The sequence below is a fragment of the Mandrillus leucophaeus genome, unplaced genomic scaffold (assembly GCF_000951045.1).
Source record: "Mandrillus leucophaeus isolate KB7577 unplaced genomic scaffold, Mleu.le_1.0 Scaffold178, whole genome shotgun sequence".
NCBI lineage: Eukaryota > Metazoa > Chordata > Mammalia > Primates > Cercopithecidae > Mandrillus > Mandrillus leucophaeus.
In genome coordinates, this window is record NW_012101787.1 from 1,756,716 (window position 1) to 1,779,130 (window position 22,415).

Here is a 22,415-nt window from a genome sequence, read left to right on the forward strand (position 1 = left end):
TTATTTTAGTTTTTTAAGTCTTTATGCAACTTTTCTAAATTATTTATATGTTCTTATTTAAAGAAGTACTTTGTTAATTAACTAGCACTTGAACCTTAAATGTTTATTAACTATTTGTGTAAAAAAATCTTTGAAAGTTCATCTTAATCACCCTCAACTCTTACAGTGATCTCCTAATAATCTTTCTGTATTCATTCTGTCTTCCCCTGTCCTGTGTTCATTGTTAGATAAACCTGCATATAGAACCACTTTTAGTAATTTTAAAATGCTTTAATGGCTTCCAACTCCCTCTTGGATGGAATCTGTGTTGCTTTGCCTGGCATTCAAAACCCCCCACCAAGGTCCTGAAAACATACCCCACTTGAGCCAACTGGGCTTTTCCTGTACCCTGAAGTCTCCTTGTTCTTCATGCATCTGTCTTGACTTGTACTGGCCTTCCTGCCTGTGACGTCCCCTGCTGCCCTGACACTGTTTCCTCTGCACATTGAAACCCTGTGCAAGCCTCTCTGTGACATGTTCCCTGATTACTCCAGCTGGAAGCACTAGTTCTTTCTCTCTCTGCCAGTGTCATCTGATGTTTTGTTTGTGTCACTATTGTGGCATATTTTACCGTGCAGCTTTATTGTTTGTGTTTATGTTTGTCTTATCTCCCACCATACATTGTAAGAACTATAAAATCAAAGATCTTGTCTGATTTTTGTCTCCTACAGCTTTCACCATAGCCTTTAATAATGCTTAGTAAATATTTATGTAATAAGAGTGTGCTTGGCTTTTTCTCTCATCATTTCCTTTGTCTTTCATCCATATAAATGCATATGTTCCATATTCTTGGCAACCATTCTTGTTCTGCACTCCTAGTTGCCATCTTACCCTAGGAAAATACTGACCCTAGTGCAGTTAACAAGATACTGTCAGTTCCTGACCAAAGAAATACACTGTATTCCAAAAGTTCATGTCTAGTTCTGTTTTTTGGAATGCAGAATGCGTTTTTCCACAAAAACAATGTTATAAATAGTGGTTAGGTTCTCAGCCAGCCCTCCCAAGACTATTTAACTCACAAGTACCAGCACTCCTTTCACTATGGGCAGCCATGGTGTACAATGCTGTTTTGTGGAGAGATTGTAGCTCTGGATATGGAAATATATCTCCCATGCTCTAGGAACAGGATAGAAAGTTTCTGGGCAGGTTGAACAGTAGGAGAGTCTGAGCTGGGGCTCTGACAATGTTGGCTACTCTACCATCAGAAGCTTCTTGGTTTTCAGTATTTACAGGAGAGACTTTTACCTATAGATTGCTGTTACTCTCATGTCACCTAAATGGAGGGCAAAGGGACACTTGCTCTTCTGATCTTTCCCACAGTTGATTAGGATGGTAAATGGGGTTTTCTCTATCCTTTCACATGAGTGGGTTGTTTGTAAGTCAGGTATTGACAGATCAGGGACTATTTTACTGCTTCCTCCTTTTGGATGTGATACAAACTTATGGGAATTGAATATATAAACATAGAAAATACTTCTATCTGTAGGAAAAAAACACATTTACAGGTATCACCCCTGTATTTGACATCACATCAGTTTTTGTGGACAAGTGATTCTCATTTACATAAGCATAGTAATGCTTCTGGTAAGAAAAACGTCAGTATGTACATAAACAACCCTCAAGGTTGACGGTTAAGGTTGTCAGGCTGTAAGAAAAAACACTTCATAAATTTCAGATAATTTAATTTATTCAGTCATAAGTATTGAGCACATGAGTGTCTACTTTAGGCTTAATACTGTGGTCAATGCTAGGGGCTAGGAAGTGGGAACAAAAGATGTTATATAAAGTTTGCCTTCAGGCTGGCGCAGTGGCTCATGCCTCTAATCCCAGCACTTTGGGAGGCCGAGGTGGGCGGATCACGAGGTCAGGAGATCGAGACCATCCTGGCTAACACGGTGAAGCCCCATCTCTACTAAAATTACAAAAAATTAGCCTGGCGTGGTGGCAGGCACGTGTAGTCCCAGCTACTCAGGAGGCTGAGGCATGAGAATCACTTGAACCTGGGAGGCGGAGGTTGCACTGAGCCAAGATCTCACCGCTGCACTCCAGCCTGGCAACAGAGTGAGACTCTAGCTCAAAAAAATAAATAAATAAAGTTTGCCTTCCCTGGGAAGTCTGAAATATAGAGAGCATAATATTAAACATTCACATTGAAAACAATATGTGATTAATTGACATAAAATGCTTCATAAACATAAAAAATGCCTTTTGGATTCTCAGAATGGGAATATTATATCCCCATGGTTGTAAGGATACTGGTGGGATTTCACTTAGTTTTAGAAGAATAGTACTAAAGCTAGGCCGGGCATGGTGGCTCAAGCCTGTAATCCCAGCACTGTGGGAGGCTGAGGCGGGCGGATCACCTGAGGTCAGGAGTTTGAGACCAGCCTGACCAATATAATGAAACCCCATCTCTACTAAAAATACAAAAATTAGCCAGGCATGGTGGCATGCTCCTGTAATCCCAGCTACTCAGGAGGCTGAGACAGGAGAATCACTTGAATCCAGGAGGCAGAGGTTACAGTGAGCCGAGATTGCACCATTGCACTCCAGCCTGGGCAACAAGAGTGAAACTCCATCTCAAAAAAAAAAAAGAAACAGCTAGAGAGGAAATGATATTCCAGGTTGGATTAACAGCATGAATAGAGGACTGGCAACACAAGCAAACAAAGCATTACTGAGTGGAGCAGAAGGGTTAATTCATGTTGGCTGAAACAATGGGAGGGCAGTGGGGAATTAGACCACTGGTTCAATCCTGGCAGTAGGTAAGAGTCATCCATAGATATTTTTAAAGATATTAACTCCCCAGATCTTAGCCCAGAACTAGTAAATAGAGTTTCAGGGTGTGGGACATAAGCCTGTTTATTTTTTTAAAGCTCCCCTCATGGTTCTGATGTTCATGCACAGTTGAAAATCCTTGAATTAGAAGAATGGGCCAAACTTAGGAATACCATGAATGCCCTCCTGAGGAGTTGAGCCTCTGTCCCTCAAGCAGTGGGAAGACTGCAGAAGTTTCTGAGATGGGTGACAGGATCAGATTGGTGTTTGCTGAGATAAATGATTTGTCAGCTACATGTGAATGGAAGAGAAGTAAGAAACAGCTTGAATTAGAGCAGTGGTAGTGGTAATAAAGAGAAGAGCCACCTTTTTAAGTGTAGTTAGATGTGTGGGAGCTGGTGATGTCAGCCTTGACCTCAGCATGATCTGTTTTATAAACTGATTATACAACTTCATCCTCATTAATTTGATCTCTTTACTTATTCGGCCTGGCAACTTAAATAGTAATTTCAGCGAGTTTGCATTTAATGGAAGAAGACCATTGTCTACTCATGTACCCATCTAACTCATAATAGTAAGTGAAGTTATGTGTATGAGGAATATGACCTTTAACATAATCATTATAAAGCATTTAATAACCTCCCACATATGCAATAACACAACCCCAGTCCTGCATGATTGTGCCAAGAGCCAGAATCACATGTATAAAGTAGTTATTAGCACGCAGTTCCCTGGCATTAAGTTGAAATTTGAAGAAATGTTCTAAATCATGTTATGTATTTTAATATTTTTAGCATTAAATTTGATAATTGCATAACTTTCTGATGTTAGACCCAAGCATGCCTCCGGACTATAGCACCTTTTCTTAGTCTGAGTTTATGCTTCTCTTCGGCAAGGCGTGCAGCTCCTCACCCCACATTTGGGCCCATCCCCTGCTGATGTCAATCCATGAGCACCCCTGCCCTAGCCTCATCCAAAGGGATAACTGGGCCAGCAGAGAGGAGTTGTAAAGGAGTCAGAATTTCTCTTGTGGCACAGACACACAAAGGATCTTGGTGGCTCTTTTCCTTCTGGCCCAAGAGGAACATGATAGCTGCTAAGGTATACACACTGAGGAGTCCCAAGTCTCACCACAGTTCATATCTCTTTGATGTGTTTAAATTTTTTTTATGTTTGGAGGCAATGAACCACATTAATTCGAGAGCAGAGAATAAGTTCAAAGCATAAAGTTTTGACATGACCTGCCTCCTTTTAAAAAAAGCTCAACATATGATGTTATGAACTTTTAAAAACAATGACTTTCTTGCCAATTCTTTAATAGTACACATGTGACAACAGTTTCTACCATGGTCTTTGTCCATGACAATGCATTTATTGTTGTTTTATCAGTATCTCCACATTCTGTGAGTTACATTTCGTTTTTTTTTTTTAAGATGAAATCTTGCTCTTGTCCCCCAGGCTGGGGTGCGATGACATGATCTCGGCTCACTGCAACTTCCACCTCCTGGGTTCAAGTGATTCTCCTGCCTCAGCCTCTCGAGTAGCTGGGATTACAGGCGCCTGCCACCACGCCCAGCTAATTTTTGTATTTTTAGTAGAGACGGGGTTTCACCATGTGGGCCAGGCTGTTCTTGAACTCCTGACCTCAGGTGATCTACCCGCCTCGGTCTCCCAAATTTCTGGGATTATAGGCGTGAGCCACCACGCCCGGCCGAGTTGCATTTCTAATAGCTATTTAGAGTTCTGCTAATCACCCAATTGTTTAACCAGAGAGTGGGTGGTTTACTTAGATTTGAGGGATTCTGTAGTAGAGAGGGAGAAAAAAGGGGGTAATATTTATCAGGTGCCCACTCTGTGCCATGTTCTTTACATGTGTTTTTCCACTTTAACTCCATTTTACAAATGAGCAAATGAGGCTTTAGAGATTTAAAAAAATTTATCCGAAGTCAAAAGTCGAGTTGGCTATAGAAACTGGATTTGATTACAGGTCTGGCTTTCTGACTGTCTAATCATCCTGGTCTTATAAATCTTCATGGCTTTTATCTGTGGGGTAAGATCAGTGAACTCAGAATTAGGAGGTTTGAGTACAGGCTTCACCTCTTCTATAGTTTGGATGTTTGTCCCTCTGATATGGTTTGGCTGTGTCCCCACCCAAATCTCATCTTGAATTGTAATCCTCATAATTTCCACATGTCTGAGGAGAGACCTGGTGGGAGGTGATTGGATCATGGGGGCAGTTCCCCCATGCTGTTCTCATGATAGTGAGTGAGTTCTCACAAGATCTGATGGTTTTATAAGGGGCTCTCCTCTCCTCGCTCCTCATGCTTTTTCTTGCTTGCCACCATGTAAGATGTGCCTGCTTCCTTTTGCCATGATCGTAAGTTTCCTGAGGCCTCTCTAGCCATGTGGAAGTGTGAATCAATTAAACCGTTTTTCCTTATAACTTAACCAGTCTCTGGTATTTCTTTATAGAGATGTGAGAACAGACTAATACACTTTCCAAATGTCATGTTAAAATTTGATCCCCATGTTTGAGGTGAGACCTAATGGGAGGTGTTTGAGTCATGGGGGCCGATCCCTCATGAATGTCTTGGTGCCCTCCTTGCTCTGTTAGTTTCCACCAAGAGCTATTAAAAAGAACCTGGCACTTCCTCCCCTCTTGCTTCCTTTCTTCTATGTGATCTCTGCACTTGTGGCTCTCCTTTGCCTCCGGCCATTAGTGGAAACAGCCTGAGGCCCTCACCAGAAGCCAAACGAATGCTGGAACTGTATGCCTCCTGTATAGCCTGCAGAACCATGAGCCAAAGAAGCCCTTTTTTCTTTATAAATCACCCAGCCTGACATATTTATAGCAACACTAAATGGACTGAGGCAACCTTGTCACTAACAACCTTGAACAAGTTATTTAACATCGCTGAGCTTGAGTTTCCTCATATGTAATATGGAGATAAAACCTGCTTTACCAACCATTTGGGGTTGTGGTGAGAATGATAAGCTAGGGAGTTTCCAAATGATTTCATAGGTGTAAAAACCAATAGAAATTTCAGAGATGTTTAATTCAAGCAAAACATAACAACATTGAAGCAAAACACAACAAAAACAATAAACATTAAATGAGATGATTTGGACATGTTTTATGGTATTTTACTTCTTAGCGTTGCTCTACAAACGTACTAAAAATAATGTTGGTCAGATTTGTAAATTCTAGACACTATGGTGTTCCAAGCTGTCTCACTGTGCATTTAATACCTCACTGTAGTAGAGAGTGTCTTGGCAACATATCAAGTACCTGTTTTCACTTGCCAGAAGCAATCATTAGTTTCTATACCATAGCAAATAGGTCTGAACTCTGGTAGATACTGAATAAATGTTTATAGCCAATGAGGCTACTAACTAGCGATATGGCTTATTGGACTAGAGTTGATATTAACATTCTCAGAACAATTTTTCTTACATTTTTGAAGTTTTAGAACAAACCTGAGGAATAAAGACATTTTGTAAAACTTTTCACAAAACTGCTTTTCAAAAATGTTTGCAAGTTTCTGAACAACTTTTATAGGTTACAATATGGTGAATACTGAAAGACAGTTATGAGCTATTAATATCAACTTACAAATCCTTCAAGTATGTATATACAAGAGGTAAGAAGTTTGGGGAACTCAATAAATTGTAAGGATAGGGCTGTGAATGAAGTGACAGTGAGCCTGAGAAATATTAAAGTCATGTCCTAGCCTTACACAAAACCTTTACCCAGTTAAAGCTGTAAGTCTTTTTCTACATGGGACACCAACTGACGAGTAGAGGAGCAGTATCAGACTTCAGATACACACATGCAGATCAAGGAGAGCACACCCATTTGGTCTTGGATTCCTGAGTGTGTGCAACTCTTCTGCATCTGCCAACTCAGTATATCCCAAAGAGGGTTCCCCTGTCCTCAAGTACTGATTTCAGCATGGCTCCCAGTGCCCACACTGTGCCTGCTTTCTGCATCTGGTAGATGGAAAGCTGCAGTGGGGGCCAGGTCAAGTGAAGTGCAAGGGACAGTAGACATGGAAAGCAAAGAAAACATACAACAGAGATTGCAAAAATCTGGACCTCTTGACAAGTTTGGTTCATAAATGTGTTTTGCGTAGCCTGCATAGCATGCATAATGTTTTTTATTTTATTTATTATTAATTTTACAGACAGGGTCTCACTCCGTCACCCAGGCTGAAGTACAGTGGCCTTATCATAATTCACTGTAGCCTTGAACTGCTAGGCTCAAGCCACGCGCCCACCTCAGCCTCCTGAGTTACTGGAATTACAGGTGCAAGTCACGATGCCTGGCTCTTTTGTTTTTAAAGCATAAATAGCTTGTTAACAGGTATTATTTTAACTAGTAACTGATATAATTTGTTGTTAACTAATTTAATGCACAAATCCAGATTTCTGCATTCTCTTGGAAACTGGCAACTTTGATCCTGCTCTTGCATGTGGCAGTAACCAGCTAGAGCTAAGTAGAAGCTGCCTCTATTAGATGGGAGGCTGTGCTTTTACATTATAGGTTGTAACCTATAACACACCTGGCTGTTGTTTTTCTTTAAACAGAATTTAGAGGAAAGTTTAAATGTTACTCATACCACCGTCTGTGTTAAAATTGGAAATAGCAAGTTGATTGGATGACATATTTTAATGCAAGTGAGAGATGGTATTAATTTTCTACGACTGCATAAGCAAGTACTACAAACTGGATGGCTTTAAATGACAGCAATTTATTCTCTTACAGTTCTAAAGGCTAGAAATCTAAAGTCAGGGTGTTGGCAGGACCATGTTCCCTCAGAGGCTCATGGAGAAGATTCTGCCTTGCCTCTTCTGGCTCCTGGTAGCCCCAGGCATTCCTTGCCTTGTGGTAGCATAATGCCAGTTTGATTCCACCTTCTCATGGCTGTCTTCCCTCTGTGTGTGTCTACATCCAAATTTTCCTCCTCTTGTAAGGATACAAGTACATTGGATTAGGGCACACCCTAATCTGGTATGAACTCATTTTAACCTGATTATGTCTGCAAAGACCCTATTTCCAAATAAGGTCATATTCACAGATACTGGGGGTTGGGACTTCAACATATCATTTTGGGGTACATAATTCAACCCATAACTGATGGCATATTTCTTTGTAGAGTACAGAGTAATGGTTAAGGGCAGGGTGCCTTGAGGCAGAGTGCCTGCATTCAAATTCACAACCTGTTTGCTATGTGATCTTGGGTAAGCTGATTACCCAATACCTCAGTGCTCTCATCTATACATGGGATAGTGGCACAATCCTGTAAGGTTATTATAGAATTGCAGTAAGGACAAAATAAGTTAACATGTATAAAGCACTTATTACATTGCCTGGCACATACTATATGCTCAATAAACTGAACTGTGGTTATTATTAGCTCTTACTCATATATAATTTAAATGTATGCAAGGAGTACCAGTGCCAAAAACTATTATTTAAGATAGCATTATGAAACAAACCATGGAAAAACCAGGGATAGTAGGTAGAATTGTTGCATGAAAAAATAAAGAGAGACTAGAATTTTAATAAGTTGTTTTTTTTTTTTTTTTAATGCATGCAACTGTAATACTTTAAAAATGTTAGCATGCTCACTCTTTTAGATTACCTGCCTGGCCCTTATATGCACTTGAAGCTAACTGAAGACCCGAAGAACTTCAAACCCAGAAGCTTAGATATTACCTGTTGGGTTGTTGAGCACAATGGCCTGTAGATAATAGGGAAGTTACTCCAGGGACAGTGTCCAAGGAACACTGACTTCTAAAGAAACCTTCCTACATACCTCCTTGGGAGCACGTTATTACCGTCTACCTTCTCCTTATAAATCTTTAGATTAAAATTATCCTGGTCCCGAGTCTCTGGGTCAGAGATTGAGACTGAATAATTCTTTGAATTTAAATTATACGTTTCCTCCCAAGGGAACAAATATTTTAAGGTGTATTATTTCATTTTTCCACATAGACTTTACATAAAATAATTCTACAACTTGATCTTTATTAAGAATCTGAGACCTCTGATAGAGAAGGTATAAAAAATTGGCAAGAATGTTCTAAGTACCTGGAAGAAAACTGTTCAGTAGGTTAGTGGCTATTGGATTTTTAGTACTATAAAATATACATACACTTCATTCTCAAAGATACTGCTACCTTGAAGACATGAATATTTAACTACAGTCAAAGTATTTGACCTAAATAGTGAAAGGGACACATGTGCGAACTTTATTTCTGATTTGCGATTTTATTTGAATAAAAAAAGTTAGGGTATTTAATTTGGGGCAAAGAAGTGTTATTTCTGTTGTTCAAGTATTAGTGATTGGAACATTTAGATTCAATGATGTGTTCATCAGGACTGCTTCAGTTCCAAAGGAAAGAAAGCCAGCTCAAACTAGTTTATGAAAATAAAAGAAACTTGATTGTTTCTGTAACTATGGTTTCCGGAGGTGCATCTGGCTTCAGGCATGGTTTCAGCCAGGAACTCAGATGATCTCATTTGGACTCCTTTTCTTCTGCTGGTTTCTTTATTTGTCATTTTTCAGACAGGCATGGTCAGTAAGATGACCACTAGCAGCTCAAGATGATTGTCCATCTAGTTTAGCAATCTCAACAGAAAGAGAACCTGTCACACCAAATGTCTAGCTGCCTGCCTCAGAGAAGATGTGGATTGACTCTCTTTGATCTCATGTGTCACTGTGGCCTGGGAATGGGGTATACTGGTGGGCCAGCCTTGGTATGTTTTCCCAGTGCTCCAGTAGAGGGGCATAGCCCAGTGAGTGCAGGCCCCATGAGGGTCTCATGGAGTAGGAGAGGCTTTCTCCAAAAGAACCAGAAGAGAAATGGGAATGTGTGCTTAGCAGACCAAAAGTGTCATGACTTCAAACCATTAAAAATAGTACATGAAGTGCAGTTTCTGGTTTTAAGAAAGAACTATCTGCTTTTTTTTTTTTTTTTTTTTTTAAGTCTCTGTCTGTCACCAGGCTGGAGTGCAGTGGCATGATTGTGGCTTACTACAGCCTCTGCCTCCTGGATTCAAGCGATTTCCCTGCCTCAGCCTCCTGAGTAACTGGGACTATAGGTGCTTGCCACCATGCCTGGCTAATTTTTGTATCTTTAGTAGAGATGGGGTTTCACCATATTGGTCAGGATGGTCTTGATCTCCCAACCTTGTGATCTGCCCACCTTGGCCTCCCAAAGTGCTGGGATTACAGGCATAAACCACCGCGTCCAGCCACCATCTGCTTTCTTCTCTTAAAATCTTAGCATAAAACAAAGGAAATAGAAACAAAAATTCCAACTCTTTTTGTCAGAGGTAGGTCTCATCAGTTACCTTAAACCATAAAATCTGAAACAGAAAGTATATGATACCATCACTTAGTACCAGAAGGGAAAAACCAAAGCACCTGCAGAGGAGATGACAGTGATATCAGGAGGCTGAAAGGGAGGCATGGTGCTAAAAACAGATGATCAGCTGAAAGTCTGTAAAAGGACCAGCTGAACTCCCAGGTCTTTACCTCACCCCAACTGGACAGCAATGTTCCCCAAATCCATGAGAAGAGGGGTTTGTTCTCTGAAACTACAGAGAATCTAGACCAGGACTTGGTGACAGTGGAGGGTAGAGTTAACTGAAAGTCAGGTCTGATCTTAGAGCAGCAGGAAAAACAAATGTCATATGCAAAGTGCTTTGAAGAAAAACAAATAAGACTTTTAAATATCAGTACTCAAATTGATAGCAGGGTTTGCAGAATGTTTGCCTTTTTTTGTTTTTTTTTTGTCCAAACATGTTGTGATTTGAAGTGACAAAGTTTGGGTCATATTCTCTTTGAATGTTTGGCTCTTATATTTATGTTTAGAAACAAGTATACCACTGGATCATGATAAATAGCAAAGTTTCAACGTAGAATGTTAGTTTTTGTCTTCTCTTTCATCAGTGAAGAAGACAGAATACTGAATGTCATTTTCTTCTGAAAGTTAGAGGAGACATCAAAAGTTGAAATTTAGCAGACATGTTTTTCAGGTTTTAATTACTAGAAAAAATATTATTTTTAGGATTCAATGACTATTATTGACTATGTAACAAATAAAATGTTATTATGGTACTTTCAGATTAAAAGTCTATTCCAAATTGCATTTTGGTTTTTCGGATGTTCTAAATTCTGGTGTGTAAATATTATAAAAGTATTGAAATTTGGAAGTGAGTGGAGTTCCCTCCCTTCTCTTTGGGTTAGTTTCTAAAACTTAATGAAATGGAAAGCAAGTGTCTTTTCACGCTGAAAAAAAGGTTACATTTTATTCCTTATTGTACTGAGATCGGAATAAAATAGATAAATCAGAAATAAGAGTGCCAGAATTTTTTCTTGCCAATATAAATTTTTAGAATTACGCTTTTGCTATAAAACTGGACCAACTAGTCTATTATGGATATTTTGTAGAGAATTTCTGTACTTTTTTTTTGGCTCAGTGAGGTCAAGAAGTTTAAATTAGAATTACAGAACTAGAAGGCATCCTCTTATTACAAATGAAAGAACTGAAGTCCTGAGAAGTCATGATTTATCCAGGATCACACAGTTAATGGTGAAGGTTGGATGAAATGAGAGCCTCCTGGCCATCAGTTCAGTGATCTTTGTAAAAGACCCTTCTGGTTTAGTTTAACCATCACTTTACGTGCAGTGTCTGTAATTTATTGCATTAGGCCAGTTAGCACATTCTAAATTTGCGTTTAATCTGCTAAAACTAAGGGAACATCTAGGATTAGGAATACTGACAGTGATAAAAATCATGGATGGCAGGAAGCATGTTGAAGAATCTTTAGCTAGGGTGGGAAGTGTTCCACATTAGCCTCTGATCCTGCTGTCTGGGAGGAACTTCTTTGTTTATTGTTCTCAGGACCTCATTCTGCCTTCTGGAAGGTTCTTCCTTGCCCATTTTCCTCCAAGGTCACATATATGTAGACATCACAGAACATGCCCTTTGTGGAGACTGTATAGCCTTTGTTTCCTTCTTTCTGTTCTTGAAATTCAGGGAGCTTGAGCATTGTTTTAAGGATCAAAGAGTCAAAGGCTTATAGGTATCACTTGAGGGGGTTTTGGCAATGCCATTCCTCCAAAACTGAGATGGCTTTTGACCTATCTTGTAGTTATTATCATGTGCTAACATTAGAGTGACTGCATGGACCAGGCTGGCAAGGGCAGTCTTAACTGATATCTCTTGTCTTGACACATTACATAATGATGTTCTCTTCCACTCTCAAAACTACCCGTTTAGACAACGTGTGTTATGATCACTCTAGCCAATAAGCACACCAAAAATTCCCAAGTCTAATATATTTCTTTGTTTCCTTATTTTTATTCTCTCTCAACTTGCTGGGGAGTCTTGTATGGCCATCGGAAATGGGTTTTGTGGAAAATTAACCTACTTAACTTGATTTGCAGCAAGGCTGAGTCCCTCTGTTTGCCTGAGAAAATATAATGGGCCAGTTTTTTTCAGTCTTTTTCAGTCTTCTTTTTTACCATATCCAGAAGCAGTCAGCTCCTCTAATCCTGGGAGCCCCCCAAATTTCTGAGTTTTCTATTTCCATTCATTTCTGCTCTCAAGTCTGTCAGTGCTTGCCTGTGCACATTTCTTTCTTATAATCTTTGATAAGTGCAACAAGTAGTACTTTGTTAATCTTTTTTTTTTGAGACAGAGTCTCACTCTGTCGCTTAGGCTGGAGTACAGTGGCATAATCTCAGCTCACTGCAACCTCTGCTCTCCTGGTTCCAGTGATTCTCCTGCCTCAGACTCCCCAGTAGCTGGAACGACAGGCACCCGCCACCACGCCCGGATAATTTTTGTATTTTTAGTAGAGACGGGGTTTCACCATATTGGCCAGGCTGGTCTCGAACTCCTGACCTTGTGATCCACTCACCTTGGCCTCCCAAAGTACTGAGATTACAGGCGTGAGCCACTGCACCTGGCCATACTTTGTTATGCTAATATTGTTCATCTGTTTTTTCCATAGACATAGGCTTGGTAGACACTTGTTCTGCTCTTGAAGTTGTATCAGGCATTTTTTTAAATGGAGCTATAACTTACATACAGTAAACTCACAACTCTTAAGTGTTGAGTTCAGCCAGTTTTGACAGTTATGTACATCCATGTAACTACTACCCAAAATACGATATCAAACATTTCCATTGCCCAAGATGGATGTCCATTTCTAGTTAATTGCCTACTTTAAACCTCTGGGGGCAACCACTTTTTCTCTTCAATCACCAAGGATTGGTTTTGGCAAGCAGTATTTTTAGTAAGTGTTTTATGACTGTGTGACATAAGTACCTTTCTATCTTTTTCTCAGTTTCTTCATCTCCTGCTGTTTGGCTGCTAAGCAGTCACCATATATTTTAGTTTTTTTAAAGTCAGCATCTCCCTCAAAAATACCATCTTTTTGTGGTAGAAAAAGCCAGCTATTAAGATAAATGTACCCCACTTGTACAATAGCTTAAATCGAGTTAAAGTGCATTTATTGCTAATGAAGCAGTGCATTAAAATCATTCTTGATCATTTGGTGACCTTCCATAATGTGGGCCTTGGAGTCCTCTAGCAGCTGGGAAAGAGAGCATGAACATACCTTGCCTGCTTCTGAGGGACCTTAACCTGGAAGTTGGCATTCAGTCATTCTCACTGACATTCTTTTGGGGAGAGCTACTCACAAGGCCACATCTGATACAAGGTTGGAAAGGCTTGGAAAGGGTAAAATTTGACTGGGCAACCAATTCCCAGTGACAGCTCCCACACTGTGAAGGGGATAGCAAAGTTTGGACAGGTTAATACGATAACTTTTGTTTTAATAAAATAATACTATATTGCATCCCTTTTTTGTCTTCATGTTATTTCTTAGTCTTTGTATTATACATTCTTTTATACTTTCTGGATAAACATTTTCAGTATTTGAAACTTTAAAAACAGTATTGTTATCTCTGTGGTAGAAATGTTCAAAGCAAAAGCAAGTAATCTTCCCTAGATTATTCTGTGAAATTAAAATTAGTTCTGGATATCAACAGATATAATCTGACTCTTAAAAGACAAAGCTGCCCGGTATCACCATTTCTGTTCAATATTGTGTCAGAGATCCTAGCCAGCAGAGTAAGTTGGGGTTGGGGGTGATGGCGGGGGGACAACTATAAGAAAAGATGTAGGAATGGAAAAGGAGAAAAACACTGTCATTATTAAAATGACTTAATTGTCTGTATAGAAAGATCCTAGAACTCGACAGTTAAATTCTTAAAATTAGAGAGTTTAGCAAAGTTTTAAAATGTAAAGTCAATATAGGAAAGCCTGTTGTATTTCTATAGACCAGCAGCAACAACAAAACAGAAAATTAAAAACCACTTTATTTTGAAATAATTAACATCCTACATAGCTGTAGTATATTTATGAAAACTAAGAAATTAACATTTATATACTGATGTTAACTAAACTACAACTTTTATTTTGATTTTTCCAGTTTTTCTACCGATACTCTCTTTTCGTTGCAGGATCTAACCCAGGATACCACATTGCATTTGGTAGCCATGTCTCTTAACCAATTTAAGGCAGTTTCTTGATCTCTTCTTGTCTTTCAGGGATTTGATACTTTTGAAGAATAGTGGTCAGGTCTTTTGTAGAAAGGATATCAATTTGAGTTTGGTGTTTTCTCATTATTATCTCACATCATATTAGGCAGTAAATGTTATCAATATTGAAACCCACCCAGTTGGCCCATAGATAGTTTTTTGGATAAACAGAAATCGACCCTTCTGGTCTTAAAGCTGGAAACATATTTAATTTATCTGAGTTCCTTTCTCAGGAAATGAACTTCAGACCTCTCAAAATAAGTATCAAAGAACTGAAACTCACCAGATCACCACATCCAAACAAGGAGATGCTGGACCCCTCATTCATCATGATTGCTTCCTTGCTCCTCCAGAGTTCCTGTTTTCTCACACATTGTTACATTTCTTCCCTGGTATGTAAACCCTTAGTTTTAGTCCCTCAGGGAGATGGATTTGAGACTGAGCTCCCGTCTCCTTGGCTGTAGCACCTGATTAAAGCCTTCTTCCTTGGCACCTCTCATCGTCTCAGTCATTGACTGGCTGTACAGTGCAGCAGCAGGACCTAGACCAAACTTCTGGTGTTTCAGTAACAATATGACTGGTTACTGGTCATACTAACCTTGATCACTTGGTTAAGATGGTATCTGCAAGATTTTTCCACAGTGAAGTTACTACAGAAATGTAATTTTTAAAAGATATAATTTACATAGCAACATACTTCAAATAACTTTTGAAGAAATCGAACAAGTAATGTCTAAGTCCTTTATTGAGAAGTTACAAACTTTTATTGAAAGACATTAATGGATTAGAAGATTTAATGTTGCAAAGATGTTAATTCTCTCTCATTGCACATAGAATCAAATCCCTAACAGATTTTGAGATTGTGTGATTACTATTAATATTATTATTTGGATGATACTTGACATTATAATTCTGAACTTAAATGGAAGAGCAATCATCCCAGAATCACATACATATTCCTAAAGAAGGTGTTTTTCCTCCTATCAAGGAAGTGCTTTTGCTGCCTTTATATAATGACAATATAGAACTATAGTAGTTAAGCCAGCATATGGTGTAAGGATATACAGATTGGCAGATGAAAAGAATAGAAAATTTACAAGCAGATCCACCTATATGTGGAAGCATGATTTATGACAGAACAGGTGTTGAAGATCAGTGGGGGAAAGGCTGCATATAGCTTTTAGTGTATGGTGCTGAGGCAATAGACTGTCCATATGAAAAAGATGGCCAAGTGGATTCTTACCTAATCATACACAAAATGGAAAAAGTTAAAATGTTATGTTAGTAATTATAGTTTAATTATAAAATCTAAAATTATGCATTTAGAAGCAGAACTCAGGAAAGAAATTGAAGAAGAAAATGAAACTGTCAAATGAAAACAACATTAGAAGGAGTACAAGAGAAAAAGATGATACAGGAAAAACAGTGAGGTCATGGAAATTAGACATGAGAGAGGTGAGCAAAGTCAAATATACATTTAAAATAGTGACATAACACCTCAGCTTTAAAATGTCAGTGTTTACAGTATGACAGAAACACTGCATCACTTATTAACTTTGCTCATCCTGCTGAGTTACATGCCAGAAATCATAATGTGATCTACAGATTATTTAACAATGTTTCTACTGACAACTCAATTACACTATCATTTGTAGAAAGCAAAGGACTGGAAATCACTTAACTTGGAGAGGGATGTGCTGTCACTTTCTCAGTTTGGGAAAATTTATCAAAAAGGCTTAACTGAGACTTATCAAATGACCGTTACACTTACTATTCTTTTACTTAGGGGCACCCTGTTTAACCTAACATACTTAGAAAGGATTGTTTAAAATTATTAATTCCTTTGTATACTTGGCAATGTACAATTTTTAGGCAATGGTTTTTCTTTTTTTCTTTTTTTTGAGACAAAGTTTCTCTCTTGTTGCCCAGGCTGGATTGCAGTGGTGCAATCTCGGCACACTGCAACCTCCACCTCTCTGGTTCAAGTGATCTTCCTGCCTCAGACTCCCAAGTAGCTAGGATTATAGGCATCCGCCACCATACCTGGCTCATTTTTTGTGTTTTTTACATTTTTACATTTTTTGTATTTTACTAGAGAAGGGGTTTCACCATGTTGGCCAGGCTGGTCTCAAACTCCTGACCTCAGGTGATCCACCCGCCTCGGCCTCCCGAAGTGCTGGGATTACAGGCATGAGTCACTGCTCCTGGCTGGCAGCGGTTTTTCTTAATTTATGCCTCAAATATATTTTTATCAAAACCTTGCAGCTATAAATGTAGATCACTCAATTTAGGGAAAATGGTTGCCATTTAATCTAATTGACAAAGCTGGTATTTATTTTCAAACTTATCTTTAAATCAGACATCCTTCTGTCAGTAAAAGTCCCACTTGATTTTTCATCTCAAATAAATATGTTAATATATGCCTCCATGACAACCATCACTGAATTCTAATTCTAATATAGATTAAGTAGATAAGGCACAGAACCTTACCATGTGTTGCCTGGATACAGTAAGGTGCTGCTGCCTTCAGTGTTTCTTTGCTTTGGGCTCACTAAAGCCTCCAGAGAGATACGTCTTTAACACTAATAAGAGTATGGAAGAGGTAATCCCTATAAGTAAAATGTCGTCACTATGTATTGTGGAACTGCTTCATTCTACCATACACTCAATTTATCATCATCATATGGGCCAAGTACTCCATTTCTTAATAAACATCTGTATGAGACATGGAAAGAACAAGGCCTTACTGTAGTGCTTTGATTAAAGGAGGTTTCATAGATAGCATTGTTAAAATTTTTTCCCATTTTTGGAACCCTGGAGGTTTTTGCATCCCAAGAGGTATGCATTTCTTTTGTGAAGTGAGAAGAGAGGCTGCGTGACGCCTTAGCTGCCAGTGCACTCTCAGAAAGATCGGTATTAGGAAAAAATGAGAGTTGAGGACCTGGAAATAGATTGCCTTAAAACTATCTAGGTCTGCATCTCTCTTAAGAAGCGTTAGAGCAGCCTCAGATGTTCCTCAGTTTCAAGACCGTGGGTATAGATGACAGGCTGAGTAGATCCATTATATGCATAATCGTAGACCCAGTGAAAAGTCCAAACTTAATGAAAGGAAACCAGTGTTTAGAGCATAAAGTTTTCTGAAGTAAGTGACAACTTGAATCTAAACATTGAAAGGACACTCACTGTGTGCCTGGGTCTAGTAAAGTTGCTGGACCTCAGAGATAAAATTTTGGGAGGGAACCAGAAAAATAGGTCAAGATATTTATAAATGAGAAAATTATGTTGGCCTCAGATTTCATTCAGTGCAAGAAAATAGGCCATACTTAAAAGACTTTTAAGAAAAGAATAGATAACTTACGGATTTTTATATCTGTCCAAATAGTCCTTCAACTATAAGTCGATAGGCAAATAGGTTTAAATTTAAAATAATATAAAAATAATTTATTTGAGCCTTTATTGAGGCAACACTGGAGGACAGACCTTTTTTACCAGACGTTGAAAGGTAAAGATGTACTTGAAGCTGCTAATTAACCACATAAATACACTTGTTTGTATACAGGTTCAACTTCTTCAGCACAAAGATAAAGCAATAAGTTATCATGATACCCATCTCCAAAGGTTAACTCATTGATGAAGTAAATAGAATCTTGGGCATGGTGTTTGGTTGATACCATGAATGCTGTTACCAAAAATCTTCCCAAGAAACATTAACTTTGCCTCATTCTAGGTAAAACAAGTTAAATCTGTAAAAGATCTTATATGCTTGAGTTAGAAAAACCCTGAATATATTTGGGTTGGTGACAAAAGTGAAATATAACACCCCTGCCACTTTGGAACAAAACGACATAGTTTGTGAACTGTAGTAAAATATGTCATATATTCCTTTTTGAGAAGCCATCTAAAAAAGAGTATTATGTTTTTCTTCAGTGGTAAAGAGTTGCAGTACCTAAGCCAAGTTTTCTACTGGCTACACTCTGCTGTTTCTTTTCTTGACCTCTGTGGTTGACAGCAGCAGATGAGAAAAATGAAGTCTGTAATAAGTTGGTCTGTAACAGAGCTGCAGTGCTCTTTATTACTGATCCTGCAGCCAGGGTGCAGGATACCCAGGTCATGAATTGGGTTCTTTAGTTCGATTGCCCAGAGGATGCCAACTCATATTCCCAGAGCAGATCGAGCTGCCAAGTAAAATGAGGATGGTGAAGTTGTATTAATTTTACTTCTCTCAGAAGAAGAAAAGGATGGTGTAGCTACCTCTCAAGAAGAGAGTATGTATGAAAGAAGGAAAAATCAATCCAGAAAAATTAGGGACGTCCAGAAAATACTAGAGTCCTTTTTAGCCCAAGATCAACCATTAAAAGGAAGACCTCAAAGGTGTTTAATTTCCTATGTACGTTAGTGTATCTGATTTGATTTGAGTATTTGATTTGAAGTATTTGATTTGAACAAGTTACCTCTACCTGAATATGCTGTGTCTCTTTGTCTTGCTATGACACTTTGGATAAGGTCTCTGCAGAAAATACAGAAACAACTGACCAAAGAGTTGTTAATGAGAATACAGCTCTTATCTCTCACCAATGATTACATGGAAGAATTTAGAGCCTATTTCAATAACAGTATGTTGTTCATCGTTCAGTCAGATGGAAAGAGACCAGAAGCAGGAGAGAGAAGAGTACACGCTGGCCAGTGGTGTTAGTAATGAAGAGAGAAAGGAGGAGAAGGAAAGAGACAGATGAGACAGAAAATGAAAGAGAAAGTGGTGAAAACAGAGGAACCTCAAAACTCAGTCTGCCCCTAATACTGATAAGGCACAGAAAACCAAGGACATTTCTATAAAGTTCATGAACACAGATGAGGAGCCTGAAGGTGGCCCAGATGCTGATTTCTTTAAGGAGAAATAGTACTGTATGCTTGGGTTGGTTGGACCTTGAAGAGAATACATTGTAAAATAAAAAATTGTCGGCTAGGCGTGGTGGCTCACGCCTTTAATCCCAGCATTTTGGGAGGCTGAGGTGGGTGGATCACGAGGTCAGGAGTTCGAGACCAGCCTGGCCAACAAAATGAAACCCCGTCTCTACTAAAACAAAAATTAGTCGGGCATGGTGGCATGCACCTGTAGTACTAGCTACTCCAGAGTCTGAGGCAGGAGAATCGCTTGAACCTAGGAGGCGGAGGTCGTGGTGACCCGAGATCTCGCCAGTCCACTCCAGCCTGAGCAACAGAGCGAGACTCTGTCTCAAAATAAATAAATAAATAAATATAAAACTAAAAAAATTGGCTAAATCCAGTGACAAGAAAAAAGTGACCAAAATCACATGCAAAAGAAATGAGAAATTTTAAGTGAATAAGAAAATAATTCTTACTGACGAAGGGAAGTAGGTTCAGCAGTGGCCAATGATGCAGAAGGATACTAAGGAAGAGGATTGTAGCGGTATAAACCTTGAAAAATCAAAAGAAAGGCTTCAGGAAGTGGAAAAACTTGACAAAGAAGAGTAGAGGAAAAAAGTTAAGACAAAGCATATGGAGAAAAGACTTTAAAGGGGAAGCAAAAGGAGAAGCCAGGAAGGCCAAAGATGATGGGAATGTCTTTTAGGATCTCAGTGGTAATAGTGGGAAATTTGATTAATTCTCAGATCCTTGCACATGCAGAGGTCTGAAGAATTAGACAGTGAAGATACGGAAAATAAAATTAGTAGATCCAGGAAAAAGCGTAGAAGGAAGAAAAGGAGCCACAGTAAAGTGAACAATGTGAAACTACTATTATAACAAGTTGCAAATGAAAGAAGGCCAAATGGGAATCCTCAGAGTCTCTGGATACAGTTCTGTCTTCAGCAGAAGACAAAGAGCTTAAATTTTATTTAAGAGCTTAAAGTATATCTGCTCAAAATCAAAGCTAAATATTTCCTGCTCTTCTCCTCTCCTTGAAACCTGTGCTCATCACTGTGTGGGCCAGATGTCAAAAAAGCTTTGGACTAGTTAGGTAACAAAAGTCCCTTTCCTAAAAGATCAGTGCATCTGTAGACTGAGTTAATGGTATGTCTGACATTCTTCTTCCCTGTCAGATAATCTACTTGAAATGAGTGTGGATTATAAAAATTCCCCAGCCCGATTTCCAGCATGTGTATTGTTAGACTTTAATCCATTCCTTTATTTTACTGCCAACTTGTAGAATCTCCATTCATTTTTAGAAATTCTTGTTTACCATACAGAATATAGTATGTACTATTTAATATTAAACAAACTTTCTCACGATTTTGATGTTTTAATGTTTCCAAGGAGTGAAAATGTGATGGAGGCACCGTGAGAAATGAGTATTTTTGAATTGAGATGATCATTAGTAGAACCTATTTCCTATTTCTAATAAAAGTAGAACATTTAGGAATAATTTCAACAAAAGGCATGCAAAATCTATAAGAACAACAAAACTATACTGAGAAAAATTAGAGATATAAATAAATGAGGAGAGATGCCATATGATTGGAAGACTCAATTAAATGACATTTCCCTCAAAATTGATCTGTAGATTCAACATAATCCCTAGCATAAATCCACGGACCTTTTTGTAAAATTGGCAAGCTAATTCTAAAAGTTACATGGAAATGTAAAAGACTGAGAAAATCTGACAAATCTTGAAAACATAGCTGGAAGACTTGACTTTGTACCGTAACTATAAAGCTGCAATAATCAAGATGGCATGGTATTGCCATAAGGATCAACTAATAAATTAATGGAATTGAACAGAGGTCATACACCCACTTATATAGGCCTCTGATTTCAAACAAATCCAAAGCAACCAAGTAGGGAAAGGAAAGTTTTGCAGTAAATGGTGCTGGGTCAACTAGATATCCACAAGCAAAAATATAAATCTCAATTTCTCTCTTGAATCATGCATATAAATCTATTTGAGATGAATCATACTACTAAATATAAAAGCTAAAGCCGTAAGAATTTAAGAAAACATCAGAGAATATCTTTATGACTGGGGGTAGGCAAAGATTTCCGAGGATGTAGAAGCAATCACTGTAAGAGAAAAGCTTTAAAGAATAGACTTCATTGAAAAAAAACAAACTTATATTTATCAAAAGATACCACTGAGAAAACAACAAGCCACAGACTGAGAAAAGTATTTGCAAAATGTATATTTGTCAAAGGAATATATAGCTAATTTATACGGCTCCATAACAAAAAACTGAACAACCAGAAACTAAAAAGGAGGAATAGGGAACAAATGATTTTAAAAGAAACTTTGTAACACAGACACTGCACAACGGAAGATATTCAAATGGTCAGTAAGCATGTGATGAATGTCATTTGTCATCTGGGAAATGCAGGTTAAAATGAGAATGAGAAAACCACCATACTGTCTAAAATTAGATAGAATCTAGAGCAACTGGCATTCTTATACATTAGGTAAGAGGGTTAAATGGTACAGCCACTTTAGGAAAAAGATCTGGGAGTTTCTTACAGAGTTAAATATACATTTACCCAATGATTCAGCAGTTCTCCTAGATATTTGCCTAAGAGAAATGAAAATAAAAATCCACCAAAAATATTTTTATGAGAAATACATACATAATATGCGTACATAATATAGCTTCATTCATACTAGCCAGAAACTGGAATAGCCCAGGTTTCCATCAGTAAGAGAATGGATAAACAGACTGTGGTTATTCATAACATGACACACTGACAAATTATCTGTGAGGGAAAAGGATGAGAAAAGTCGTTTCTTCTAGGGGATGGGGCAGGAACTGACTGGGAAGGATTTTGAAGGAACTAACTTGGGGTAGTGGTAATGATTTGGGAATCAAGGTGTATGCATTTGTAAAAAACTTATGGAATGGTACACTTAAGATTGGTGCATTTCATTTTATGTAAATTTTGCCCCAAGAAAGAAAAAACAGCTTTAAAAAATCACAAGGAAGTACTTTTTTATGTCCATTAGATTGGCAAAAATGTTGGAGCATCTTGAACTTA

The 22,415-nt window shown here is 38.4% G+C and overlaps 1 protein-coding gene across 7 annotated transcripts in view; it reads left to right on the forward strand.

Moving 5' to 3' along the window:
- Window positions 1-22,415, forward strand: part of ZNF438 (zinc finger protein 438) — a 181,497-nt gene that overhangs the window by 87,451 nt on the left and 71,631 nt on the right. For 2 of the 7 annotated variants that reach the window (XM_011977315.1, XM_011977319.1), the window contains one exon: window positions 15,768-15,896. The exons of 4 other annotated variants lie outside the window; for them this stretch is intronic. The gene's annotated coding sequence lies outside the window, so the exon portion shown is untranslated. Of the gene's footprint in view, window positions 1-7,001; window positions 7,124-15,767; window positions 15,897-22,415 lie in introns of all 7 variants that reach the window. One more of the 7 variants, XM_011977317.1, reaches the window with a different exon arrangement.